Source organism: Brachyhypopomus gauderio, unplaced genomic scaffold, assembly GCF_052324685.1.
Source record: "Brachyhypopomus gauderio isolate BG-103 unplaced genomic scaffold, BGAUD_0.2 sc65, whole genome shotgun sequence".
Lineage (NCBI taxonomy): Eukaryota > Metazoa > Chordata > Actinopteri > Gymnotiformes > Hypopomidae > Brachyhypopomus > Brachyhypopomus gauderio.
The window spans coordinates 316,652-329,013 of NW_027506886.1; the positions used below are offsets into that span (position 1 = coordinate 316,652).

Here is a 12,362-nt window from a genome sequence, read left to right on the forward strand (position 1 = left end):
ATTTTAAAAAAAAGCACTCACATACTGTCAAAAGCATATTTATGTTGGCCGGAACCCCGGCTGTTAGTGCTGTGTGACGCAGGATCTGAACGACGCCAACTGAACTGGGTTTATGGCGGAGACCCAGCAGCGCAGCTAACGAACGACGCGTTGCTGTGGAGTTAGTGGCGTTAGCAACAGGCCCAACTAGAGGCCTCGTAAATTCCTCGGAACTCGGTTCGCTAAATGACCTTGACCGTGACCGGAGTCAAGATGAACCCCAGCGCCCCTAGTTATGCGATGGCCTCGCTGTACGTCGGGGACCTCCACCAGGACGAGACCGAGGCCGTGCTGTACGAGACGTTCAGGCTCGCCGGAGCCATCCTGTGTGCCGAGACAAGATCACCCGGCGCTCCCTGGCCCTGGACTACGCCTTCGTTAACTACGTTAACCACTGGATCCCATTCCATCCACACTCTTCCAGACAGTCTCCATGGATCTGTTACCCTTCATCATGTTCATCATGAACAGCTCCTTGTCATCAGGCCAGGTCCCAGCTGCATTCAAGACTGCCAGAGTGGTCCCAATTCTGAAGAAGCCCACCCTGGACAGCTCAGATGTCTGCAACTACCGACCGGTATCACTCCTTTCTTACCTATCAAAAATTCTTGAGCGTGCTGTATACAACCAACTGTCTCTCTTTCTCACTCAGAACCTGCTCCAGGACCCCAACCAGTCGGGCTTCAAACCAGCACACTCAACAGAAACGGCCCTCATAGCGGTGACTGAGAAGCTCCAGACTGCAAGAGCATCCAAATTGTCATCGGTTCTGATCCTTCTGGACCTCTCTGTAGCTTTCGATACGGTGAACCACAAGATCCTCCTATCTGTCCTCGCTGACCTGGGTATCGCGGGCTCTGCATGGAAGTGGTTTGAGTCCTATCTAGAGAGACGTTCTTACCAGGTAACATGGAGAGGGTCTACATCTGCTCCTTGCAGGCTCCTTACTGGTGTCCCTCAAGGCTCAGTGCTAGGTCCTCTCCTCTTTTCACTCTACACCCATTCTCTTGGTGATGTAATTACCTCTCATGGTTTCTCGTACCACTGCTATGCTGATGACACTCAACTAATGCTTTCCTTCCCACCATCTGATACTCAGGTTTGCAGCCGTATCTCTGCATGTCTGACTGACATCTCTTAATGGATGGCAGCTCATCATCTAAAGCTCAATCCCAGCAAGACTGAGCTGCTGTTCATACCTGGAGCTACAGGTCCTCAGCAGGATCTTGCCATCTCATTCGAGAACTCTTTGATTGTTCCATCTAAAGATGCAAGAAACCTTGGGGTGACTCTGGATGACCAGTTGTCATTCTCTGCCCATATTACAAACCTGACTCGGTCATGCAGATACTTTCTCTACAACATCCGACGTATCTGACCCTTCCTCTCTCAGGAGGCCTCCCAGGTGCTTGTCCAGTCTCTTGTCATTTCAAGGCTCGACTACTGCAACTCTCTCCTGGCTGGTCTTCCTCTGCAGGCCATCAGGCCCTTGCAACTGATCCAGAATGCAGCAGCAAGGCTTGTCTTCAATCTACCCAAGTTCACTCATGTCACTCCACTGCTGCGCTCCCTTCACTGGCTTCCCGTGGCTGCTCGCATACAGTTTAAAATTCTGATGCTTGCCTACAAAGCCAAAAATGGACCAGCTCCTTCATACCTTATGGCAATGGTCAAGAGTCGCGCTTCGCGCTTCAATTACGGCTCGGCTTGACCCGCCATCCCTCAAGATTTATGGAAGACACGGAACAAGATGCTTCTCTGTCCTGGCTCCCAGATGGTGGAACGAACTTCCACTGGCTATCCGAAGAGCGAACTCTCTCACGGTTTTCAAACGCAGACTGAAGACCCATCTCTTTGTAAAGCACTTATAAGCACTAATCTACTAAAGCATTGGTTTAAATCGTAATTGCACTTTATCTCTGGGAACACTTGCTAATGTAGTCTTGTAGGTAGTGCTCTATGTTTAATCTTATATTTTGTTGTCTTATTTCTAGGTATCAGCACTGGCAACTGTTTATGGCAGTGCTTGAGCTCGAGTAGTTTGGACTCAAACCTGTTTATACTAGATAGAGATGCATATTCTGACTAAACACTTAGCACTTTTGTAAGTCGCTCTGGATAAGAGCGTCTGCTAAATGCCGTAAATGTAAATGTAACTTCAAACAACCCGCAGACGCTGAGTGTGCGTTGGATACAGAGACCGTATATATAAGTGGACTGGACGACACGAGTGAAAGTGAAGCCTCCGTGTGTCCACTGCCCTCTAGTGGCTGGATGCAGTACAACTTTTAACCCCGCCCATTCCCATAAATTTCTCGGAAATTGTAAGTGAACGGGCCGGACGAGGGGTGTGGCGGTAAGGTGATTGACAGTTAATAGCTGCGTTGGTTGGCATCTAATACCAAACGCTCAAACGTGAACGCGCTCAACAGCAAAACTCTCTACAGCAAAACTCTCGACAGCAGTATTAAAACCTTTTACCTTTGTTTATTTTGTAAAACGTCAAAAGTGTCTATACTGGTGGGCATATCCTAACGAAAGTTGGGGCGGAGATACGGTCTCAGGCGGAGATACTGTCCTGCCTACCGGTTCTAATGCGCATGCTCTGGCTCCAATTTTCATCTACTGCGCAAGCGCATCCAAGATGGCGGTGTCCGTGCGGCCATCTTGGTGGCTTCAAAAGTTCACAATGGGAGTCAACGGTGACGTACCGTCCATTATATATACCGTCACTGGTTGGACACCATGAACTTTGATGTGATCAAGGGGAGACCTGTGCGCATCATGTGGTCTCAAGTCAATTGACAATATGGCCCTTTATGACACTTTCTCTGCCTTTGGCAACATCTTGTCCTGCAAGGTGGTTTGTGATGAGAATGGTTCAAAAGGGTACGGCTTTGTGCACTTTGACACGCAGGAGGCAGCCGAAAGAGCCATTGAGAAATTGAACGGCATGTTGCTCAATGACAGAAAAGTGTTTAAGGGGCGTTTCAAATCTCGCGAAGAGCGCGAGGCAGAGCTCGGGCCAGGGCCAAGGAGTTCACCAATATATACATCGAAAACTTTGGCGAAGACATGGGTGATGAAAAACTGAAGGAGGTCTTCAGCAAATATGGCAACGCAGACCATAGACGAGATGCTCAGAAGGCCATAGACGAGATGAACGAGCGCATCGTGGCCACCAAGCCGCTCTACGTGGCCCTGGCACAGCGCAAGGAGGAGAGGCAGGCCCACCTCACCAACCAGTACATGCTGCGCCTGGCCAGTGTGCGCGCCGTGCCCAACCACGCGCTCAACCCTTACCAGCACGCCCCGCCCTCCGGACACTTCATGGCCGCCATTCCGCAGGCCCAGAACAGAACTGCGTACTACCCGACTAACCAGCTGGCCCAGCTCCGACCCAGTCCACGCTGGACCACGCAGGGCGTTAGACCTCAGCACTTCCAGAACATGCCTGCCACCATAAGGCCGTCTGTGCCCAGACCACAGACATTTGGCGCCGTCCGGCCGACCTCCCAGGTGCCCCATGTGATGTCCAGCCAGCGCGTCGCCCTGCAGACCATGCTGTGTCAGCATTGTGAAGATTCCTGAACTGATTGCTTGCTCCAAAAAAAAGAGAGAAAAAGTTATATAATGTTATATATATTTATGTTGTAAGGGCAGAAAATATACCTTTCATGTATCGAAATCGAAGGATTTGGTGCATACATTACAAATCATTATATTCACGATTATTAGTATTGTTGTGATCGATGAACTATTATGTAGAATTCCAGTTTTAGTTAATAAACTGTTGTCAAATGTTCAAAAATATTGCACAATTAAAATAGATGCAAATGAGTTCTTTGTTTATTTATTTGTTTCTGACATTTACATAGCATACCCAGGATGACTTAGCATAAAACCCAGGAGGTAGAAGGAGAAGGAAAGTAGAATAAGTAGAGAAAGTAGCAGAGAATGTAGAATAGTGCTGAATGAATGTGACAGGTGTAGCAGAGGAACCCTCCAGGAGAGATGGAGGGGTGGAGGTGTCCCTTAGTCTCTGTGTATCAGCACTAAATATACTGCCACACATGTAGAAGACAACCTAGTATTCCAGAAGATCTAAGATGGTTCTACAGATGAAAGAGTGCAGACAGATAAACAGGAACATGCAGACCATTGAATGTAAGAAAGAGGATTTGATTTTTAATAAATTATGAGATGGTAAACCAGCGTAACTGATTCAGGAGGTAGCAGGAGGAATATGAGCACACCTCCCTGTCTGTGTCGGCGAAGTTTTTAATGTACTGAAATCTGTTCAGATTGTTGGGAGGAAGACCTACAAAGACGCAATTACGATAGTCAATAACAGATGAAGGCATGAACATGAACACTTAGAGAAGGGTGAAGATGGGTAATATTGTTGAGATGAGAGAAAGCAGAGTGTGTGAGGCAGGCGATACGGACCTCTAGAGACACTCAGAACAGAACTCGAGCATAGAATCAAGGTTGCCTAGGGTCCTTGGGTGGATTTAACAAGTCACACTTTGAATTTTAATAGCAAAACTGGGTAATATGGAGACTTGGGATTTGGAGTCTACTAGCATAATTTCAGGTTTTTCTGTGTTTAAGAAAATTCTTATTCAGCAAGAGTTTTAAAAGTCGAGGTTCAACACATGAACCAGGGAGGTGGTAGTAGAATTAGAAGCACTGGGACAACAGAATTGGAACTTAAATATGACTATATAACAGTGAAGCCTAACACCACTAAGTGAAGTGGGGTCATGACTGGGCTTACAAATCAAAATAGGTGGAAAAGCTGCAATCTTGACGGCATGAGGGACCAAAACCAGAAAACCATTGATGTAATGACGACATGCACACAGGCCTTGAGAGGAGAGGCAGGGCCTGGGTCGCCCAATTCCGACTCCCCTCGTTTATCTGCGCATATAAGACGCTACAGATTATATTCGCAACTTACCTTTCTATGCATAAATAAGAGCTAGACTTTAATTCTCCATCACAGCAAATGGCTAAAAGACACACTGACTCAATGGTGTTAAATATTTTAAATAAAATACACACTGCCTATACCAAACTTCATTTCTGACCACTACTTCGCAGTATTACAGCAGTATTATGTCTAAATATCTAGTGAGCACAAAATTAGAGTAAAACTAAGTTGTAATCACTGTAACTCACAGGATTTAAATGTCTGGTTATATTAACTTTTTTTTTTTGTGACTTATCTGGATGTGTAGGCTATTCCATACGAAGCACATGTCTCTACATTCAACAAGGGTTATTTTAATAAGGGGAGTGTGATTTTGGTGATGCCAACACAATGCCTGCGGAAATTATACTGCCGAATGTCATCTGTAGCGTCTATATGCGTGTGTAAAAGAGGGGAGTCAGAATTCAGCACAAAACCTGTTCACGAGGATCCTGTCTGCTTCCTATTCCTTCCGTTATATCTAAACTGAAAGCCAGAGGTCGCTGGCGAGAGAGTCCTCAATGAAAGGGTGTAAATGGACCTAGCCGGTTAAAAACAAGCAAGATATTTTATAATAAATAGTTTGGGCCGTAAGTTGCAAGCATTCATGCTATTGGTTGGTGAGCTGACGACGGAGTAGGAGAAATGATTGGAATACTAGAAACCAGAAAATACAGACCTAAGAAACACGGAGAGCACCCCTCAACACTTCACAGGCAGATGCAAAACATATACAATGTATGCTAGTAGCGTACTTTTAACAGCTCGCTAAACAGTCTTTGTTACTACAGTGCACTGAAGTAAGAATATTTCAGGTGAGTTAGTACTATAGTATAATAAGAAATTAGATTAAAGAGTATTAAAGATTAAAACGTCTTTATGACAAGTGCTATTTAATGTTTCACCTACACCAAGACGGCTATTTGCTAGTTGAAATTGAAATTGAGTAATTGAAATTGAAATACTACCAAACTGGATTTGCGCACTCAAAGAAAAACAATTCACTAACACCGAGATACAAGTATATCTAGCACGTGGTCACTGTTTATTTTAGTTGTAATGTAGCCACGATCCAGTCCACAAGGGGGAGCTACAATTTTAAAAATGGGGATTTGATGGAAGCTCAAATGAACAGTTCCTAAAACAGTCATATTTAGAAGTTCCTGTGAATTCCACACAACTTTCCTTATTAAATAATTTATTCTGTTACACTTTGACCCCAAATGTTCTCGTAAATGTTGAGGAAACCCAGTAAAACAACACAGATGAAGATAAAGTCGCAGCAACCGTCAAGTGTAATGACCGCTACTTAGTCTAAATGTGTGCACAAACACTGTGACTCAGATGTTGTTCATACTCCGGATTACTGAAACTGCAACCAATTGCACAAATAGTTATTTATACCATGGGAAAGAGAAACTAAATTGCCAATCCAGACATTCTTTAAAAAAAAGCAGCTCTCGCTTCCATGGTTGCTTAGATGCATATCAACATGATTGTTTGTTAATCCAGCCTGCCACCGCTGAAGTTTGGGAATATGAGAGAAACAAATAGCTCTATGAGCTATAATTAATACAAATGTAAATAGCTTAAATACGTTCTGAATAATTACAGTGCTACGGGTGACAAATGAGTGAATGGATGAAGGAGATTCTCTTGGCCCTGGTAAACAATATGTAGTGTAAGCCAGGAAGTGTGAATGACAGGGAAAAAACAATAAAATAACAATTTACACCACATATCTGCCTATAGCACATTTTTTTCATAAAAAAATAATTCATAATTCTTAATGGAGTCTTATAAACTACAGTTTATGTCAAATATATTGACAGCGTGTTAAAGATAACATGCCTGGGCTTCTAAAACACGAGACAAACTCTAATGAAACCCTTATCACAAATGCGCTGTGTGTTCATTCAACTTGCTCACATTTGTCTCATTTTAACATACTGTTATCATAAGAAATGAGACGCGACCACGGCCGCTCTTACTCACGCCCGGGACTTCAGCCTTTAACTTGCGCCCATAAATTGTGCTGTTGTGCACATCATTCCAGAAATCATGGCCACGTCTCTGCTTCACAGGATGTGAAGGTCACCAGAAGATAAACGCTCGTCGCCAGCTCAATTCGAGTGCAGTATGGCTTTGCTGTCCAGAATGTCCTGTGTAAAAAAAATATGTTTTTCCATAAATCCTTTGTGGTTGTTGAGTTCGGGTACAGATGTGCCATTTGTTTTGATGCCATATACAGGTGGGCGGAGACCTAAGAGAAATAGAATAAATCATATTTGCAAGTTAAGGTAATGGTCATGGTTTATGATTAGGATCATGCTTACCACCTTAATACCACTTTATTGAGCACCCGTGTATAACATGCTGGGTGCTGGATTAAGGTTTTTAAGTACCCAGCGCCCATACATGGTCGTTAAGGCAGACGCTAGGGGGCGACATGGTACAGATTTTCAGCTTGTATCTGGCAGAGCCTCTCTTCTCCTTTCCAAACTATCTTGACATCACCAGCCTCAAGCACTACATATTAAGACCTATTATTTATTTTCATGCTTTTTACTGTAGATACTAAGGCAAGTTAAGTATTATGTTTGTTGGGGGTGTACATTACATTCATGTGGATGTTCTGCTTTTGAATACTGAGGTCTGAGCCCAAATGAACCAAGTTTTCTGCAAGCATTTAAAATCTAACAACACTTTAGACTCCAACACTAAAATAGACCTGTTACTAACTCTACCAGTGTTTCTCATGCCATTGCATGAGCCTAAACAATGGCTCTGTATTGTGCACTATGGGTCTGTATACTGTCCTTTATCTTAATTCAGTTCTGTAAAACTTACAGAGAACACAAAGGTCAACTGTTATGTTAAGAGGAGCACACTTAGCCATGCCAAAGTGACCCAAAACTTTGGCTTTTGAAGTGAGTGAAAGGAGACTTTGTGTTAATTAAAAGGAAGCAGGTACAGAGGGCCATGTAATCCGACAGTCCTTCAATATTAGATGTTTGAGTTCACAACAGTCTCCGGGGTCACAGACACTCCTAACCGCATCTTAACACTTTGGGAGGGAGGAAATGACAACAGACAGATGTGTGGGCCAGTGGTACTAAAGGGGTTCTGTCTCCACTGTTCATCCCTCAGTGACACCGATACTTGTACTAGATCCAGTGTGCCTTTATTCTACTATTTCATAAAACCCATTTTCCCCGCCGTGGTCTTTTTCTCTATCTCTTTGAAGTAAGCCATCTTGTATGCATGTTTAGGGTTGGGAGATAAGTAGAGTGGATATCTCCACTGACGGGGGGCCTCTTGGGCATGGCTGCGGGGCAGTAAAGCCGAGTTTACCCTCCGAGTAGAGACGGCCTCATAGTACAGCTGATCCTGAGTAGAATGGGCATGATTAAATGGATGTTAATCATGATTACTGTCCATGGTGTTATCCATGGGTAAGTGTGACCCAGCAAATAGAAGCTATGTAAATGCAAAGATGAGACACTATAGGGATTATAAAAATCTACCAAATCGCCACATCTTGCGACACACTTCTCTCATAAACAAGGTGGTGGACATGTGACAGGGTTTTTGCTAAGGAATTCTTCGTACGGTGCTGCCCAAGATGGCAACCGAGTCATGTGACTTTGCTAATGTCACGTGACACACTGACAGAGCACATCTGGGTCCAATCAGCTGGTTGGATGCAAATGATTGGGGAATACCTGGGTGGGTAGCTTCCTGCACTATCTCTGCTGAAGCTTGAATTACTCACACTACGCTGCAGAACTTAAATGAAATGTGCAGACTAGAAGCTCCCGGTGTGCCGTTACCATGACCACACCTCTGACACATTCAGAAATGTGATACTACTTAAAATATGTCCGTTTCAGGGAAGAGTAGGTGTGATGGATGTGACCATTGATTGATGATGGTCCATACTCACTGTTGCTAACGTAAGAGACACAATTTTGTTTGTGTGTGTGTGTGTGTGTGTGTGTGTGTGTGCACATGCCTCTGTGTTTGACTGCAGCATAGAATGAAGGAGATGGTTGATGGAGTAAACCACAGCAATGTGTTTTTGTGATCTGATTAAATGCTGGCATTCCGATGTGCAGTTTGGCATCTGAGGCCTCTAGACATACACACATATAAAACACATTTTCCGCAAAAGTTTGAAGTGCATTTTTTTTCCTGCTCATCCAGCACAATGGCTTGGCTGCATTTTTACCTACTGAAATGAAGCATCACTGAGGTACTGAACACCATCAGTAGTTTGTCGTTCTAGAGTAGCACCTTTAGAACAGCTTCAAAAATGACTTCTCAACAGGTCTACGATTTGTGGTTTCTTTTCCTAGTCAAAAGAGGTAATGCACACTTCAGCGTGAAGCAACACAGAAATCAGCCAGGCGGAAAATTGAAGGCAGACTTTTCTCTCGTTCTCTCACAAGATCATGGGTGTTTTGATTTTGCTTCTCTCAAATAACCGTCTTAAGCCAACATTGGCCCATCCGTGTCCATAACCACCTGAACCTTCTCACCCTCTCCTATAGCCAGAGACCCATGAGAAAGCCCGGACTGCATGACATAGCCCAGAACATCTGGTCAGCTCTCTCTCATTTCAAGACACTGTGGCCAAGTTTCAACACAGTTCTGAGAATGGGAATAAAGCCATCTCAGAGGTGACAAGCAACAATTGTGTTTCTCACCTTTCACATGGGACATGTGGGTTTTACTAATCCACATCTCTCTATGTGTATGTTACTTAGGAATAAAGACCTATTAGGAATAAAGATCTGAGCATGTCTAGCTATTTGCATATTTATAGGGCAGTATGTGCACAGAGGTCCGACATAATAAAGGACCGGTATATTCATATCAGATACTAATTTAATTGATTTAGCTTACACTTTGCCTTCAGTCGAGTCTTGAGCTATGCATATTGGGATTGCTTTTGAACATGTAAAGTCTCCAGGGGCAAAGGAACTCTCTAAGACCCCTAAACCTGCATTGCTGCTTAGATCAGGTGAGTCAGAAGGCCATTGATGATGTTTGCCTGGATCCCAGATTTCATAAAGTTTTACATCAAGTGTATTTGTTTAGTGTTTTTATTTTGATTTGATTATGTATGGCACTCTTTATATGTCTTACACTAGTGTGTGTTAACAATATTGTTCTATATTACATCACTTAAATACATTGAGTGAGCAGAGAGGAGTTTTCTGTGGCCCCTCAGCTGTGGTCCAGCCCTCCTAACAACAGAATCAGACACATTCATAAACCGAGGCATGTTAACAGATTTGTAGCTCAGCTCAGAACAGGTGGCGATGTTATCTCCCAAACCTGACAGCACCCAGGTACCTATATCTAAGGCTGCTTCACACAGGGACGAGATCAGGGGTTAGACGAAGGTAAGGAGCTATGCTTGAACCTCATCAGACATACAAACACATGTCATGAGGGTAGAACAGTACTGTCTTCTAACAACACATTCAGAACATACTTTAGAACATGAAGAGTATTCGGCTTTGATAATGAATGTATGCCAGTAGAAAACACCATCCTCTTTTGGACATAGATTATCATTATTAACCTGGATGCTTGTGATGAGATTTTAATATTTGTATATTTAATGCTTATGCAATGCTAGGAAATTCTACAATTATATTACCATCAAATTAATGTATTTAAAAATATGAACATGAGACATGAGACACAGTGTTTTTTCCACTATGATTTTGTTTCTTAAAATATCTGAAAAATGGACTAAACCCAGAATTATCCTTTTACAGAAAGCCATGAGCCAATAGCTGTGATGTAGCCCAGCACTGTGAGGGTTGGTGGGCTCCCTTCTCCTCTGCTTCTTATCACATGTCCCAGTCCACCAGCAATCAGCTGAAATCAGTGGAGAGAGGAAGCAAGGAGGAAGAAGAAAAACCGTAAACTTCCTGGGGAATGCGCCCCCCCCCCCCCCCCCCCCACCCTTGCCCCTTCCCTGAAAAGGAGGCGTTCGCATGGTGCCATGGGCTTGCTTGTTTGTGTGTGTCAGCGTGTTTACATATGTCACCGCATGTTTTTGTGTGTGTGCGTATCGCTGGCAAGCGAAACACATCTGGAGTAACCAGCTTCCAGGCCCGCTTGCCTCCAGCCGTCTGTGCTGGATGATGAAGCTCCATCCTGCATTGGGAACCCCTGAAACCTGCTATAGGTGCTGCACAGCCGCACTGTTGAGAGACATCCAGCCAGAACTGACTGAACTGAGCAAAAGTCTTTAAGAATGGGGGGGAGGCTTTGATTGGGAACAGCTGCTGATATATTCAGTTGTTGATTATGATGTTAGAATGACATTTGAAATGGATTCTTTATTAGAGTTTTGCATTTTTGGTCCATTTTGGTATGCAAGCCTTCAAAACGTTTAAACGCATATCCTGACATCAATCAGCCGCTACTTTTCCGTCTGGCGACTGGGGCGAGGGGTTCGTGAAGCACTGAGCAACCACCTGCTTCATCACTGAGGATGGAGTCTACGAGAAGGAAAATAAGAACATGACCCTTTTCATGCAAAGGTTAGCATGCAAGGGCCAGACCTAAAGATTTGGCAGGCAAACGTGTGGACTCCGCTCAACCAGAGAAAACTCCAGCCTGACACATCACAACAGTTCACCAACATCCACATGAGGACCACCAGCATGGAACACATGACCCAAGAGCTTGCAGACGCTTCTATTTCTCCAAAGCTCCCTGCCTTGCAGATACCCATCAGACCTGGCTCCATCACGCGTTGGCTTTGTTCTTTTGTAAGGTTGCAATCACAGAACTCTCATACCGAACGCCGTTCTTGTTCCAGTAATCATCAGGTCGGGGGCCCTTCGAGCCTCAGCTGAAAATAACCAAGGTCCCCACAACAACAACTTCTGGGGTAAAAGAGAGGCTGATTTAGGAGTATAGATCAGCCTCTACCTGGCCCAGACCACTTTTGGACGCAGTGTACCAGTGTAGAGGTCACGAAAAGGGAAATGGTTAAAAAATAAAGGTTTGAGAAATGTTGGTGACTCAGGTGGCTGGCATATGATTAGAATGTGGATTTTCGCAGTATAGTTTGTATCGGCCCTGTTAAAAGAATGTCAAACACCCACTTGCCCTTTGGGAACTTCTTCATTTAGTTGTGACACATATTTTCTTGGGACAAAAAAAGGTATGAATTAGAAATTCCTTTCCAGCAGAGGGCATGATTACCAGAAATACTCACATAAGCAGGTGGAGCGCTTCAGTGGTATACTCGCTTCTCCTACAGTTGAGGACCAAGCGCATCAGATGTGGGAGAGCATGAAGTGTGAATGTCCAGTCC

General features: G+C 44.1%; 1 long non-coding RNA gene and 1 pseudogene across 9 annotated transcripts in view; one reads left to right on the top strand and one right to left on the bottom strand.

The window, feature by feature from the left end:
• Nucleotides 1-12,362, bottom strand: part of LOC143490375 (uncharacterized) — a 63,898-nt gene that overhangs the window by 2,037 nt on the left and 49,499 nt on the right. For all 9 annotated transcript variants that reach the window (XR_013124951.1, XR_013124950.1, XR_013124948.1 and 6 more), the window contains 2 exons: nt 12,264-12,361; nt 7,010-7,176 (listed from right to left, as the gene is read on the bottom strand). This is a non-coding gene — a long non-coding RNA (uncharacterized LOC143490375). The remainder of the gene's footprint in view (nt 1-7,009; nt 7,177-12,263; nt 12,362) is intronic.
• LOC143490382 (polyadenylate-binding protein 1A pseudogene) lies at nt 2,785-3,630 on the top strand (annotated as a pseudogene).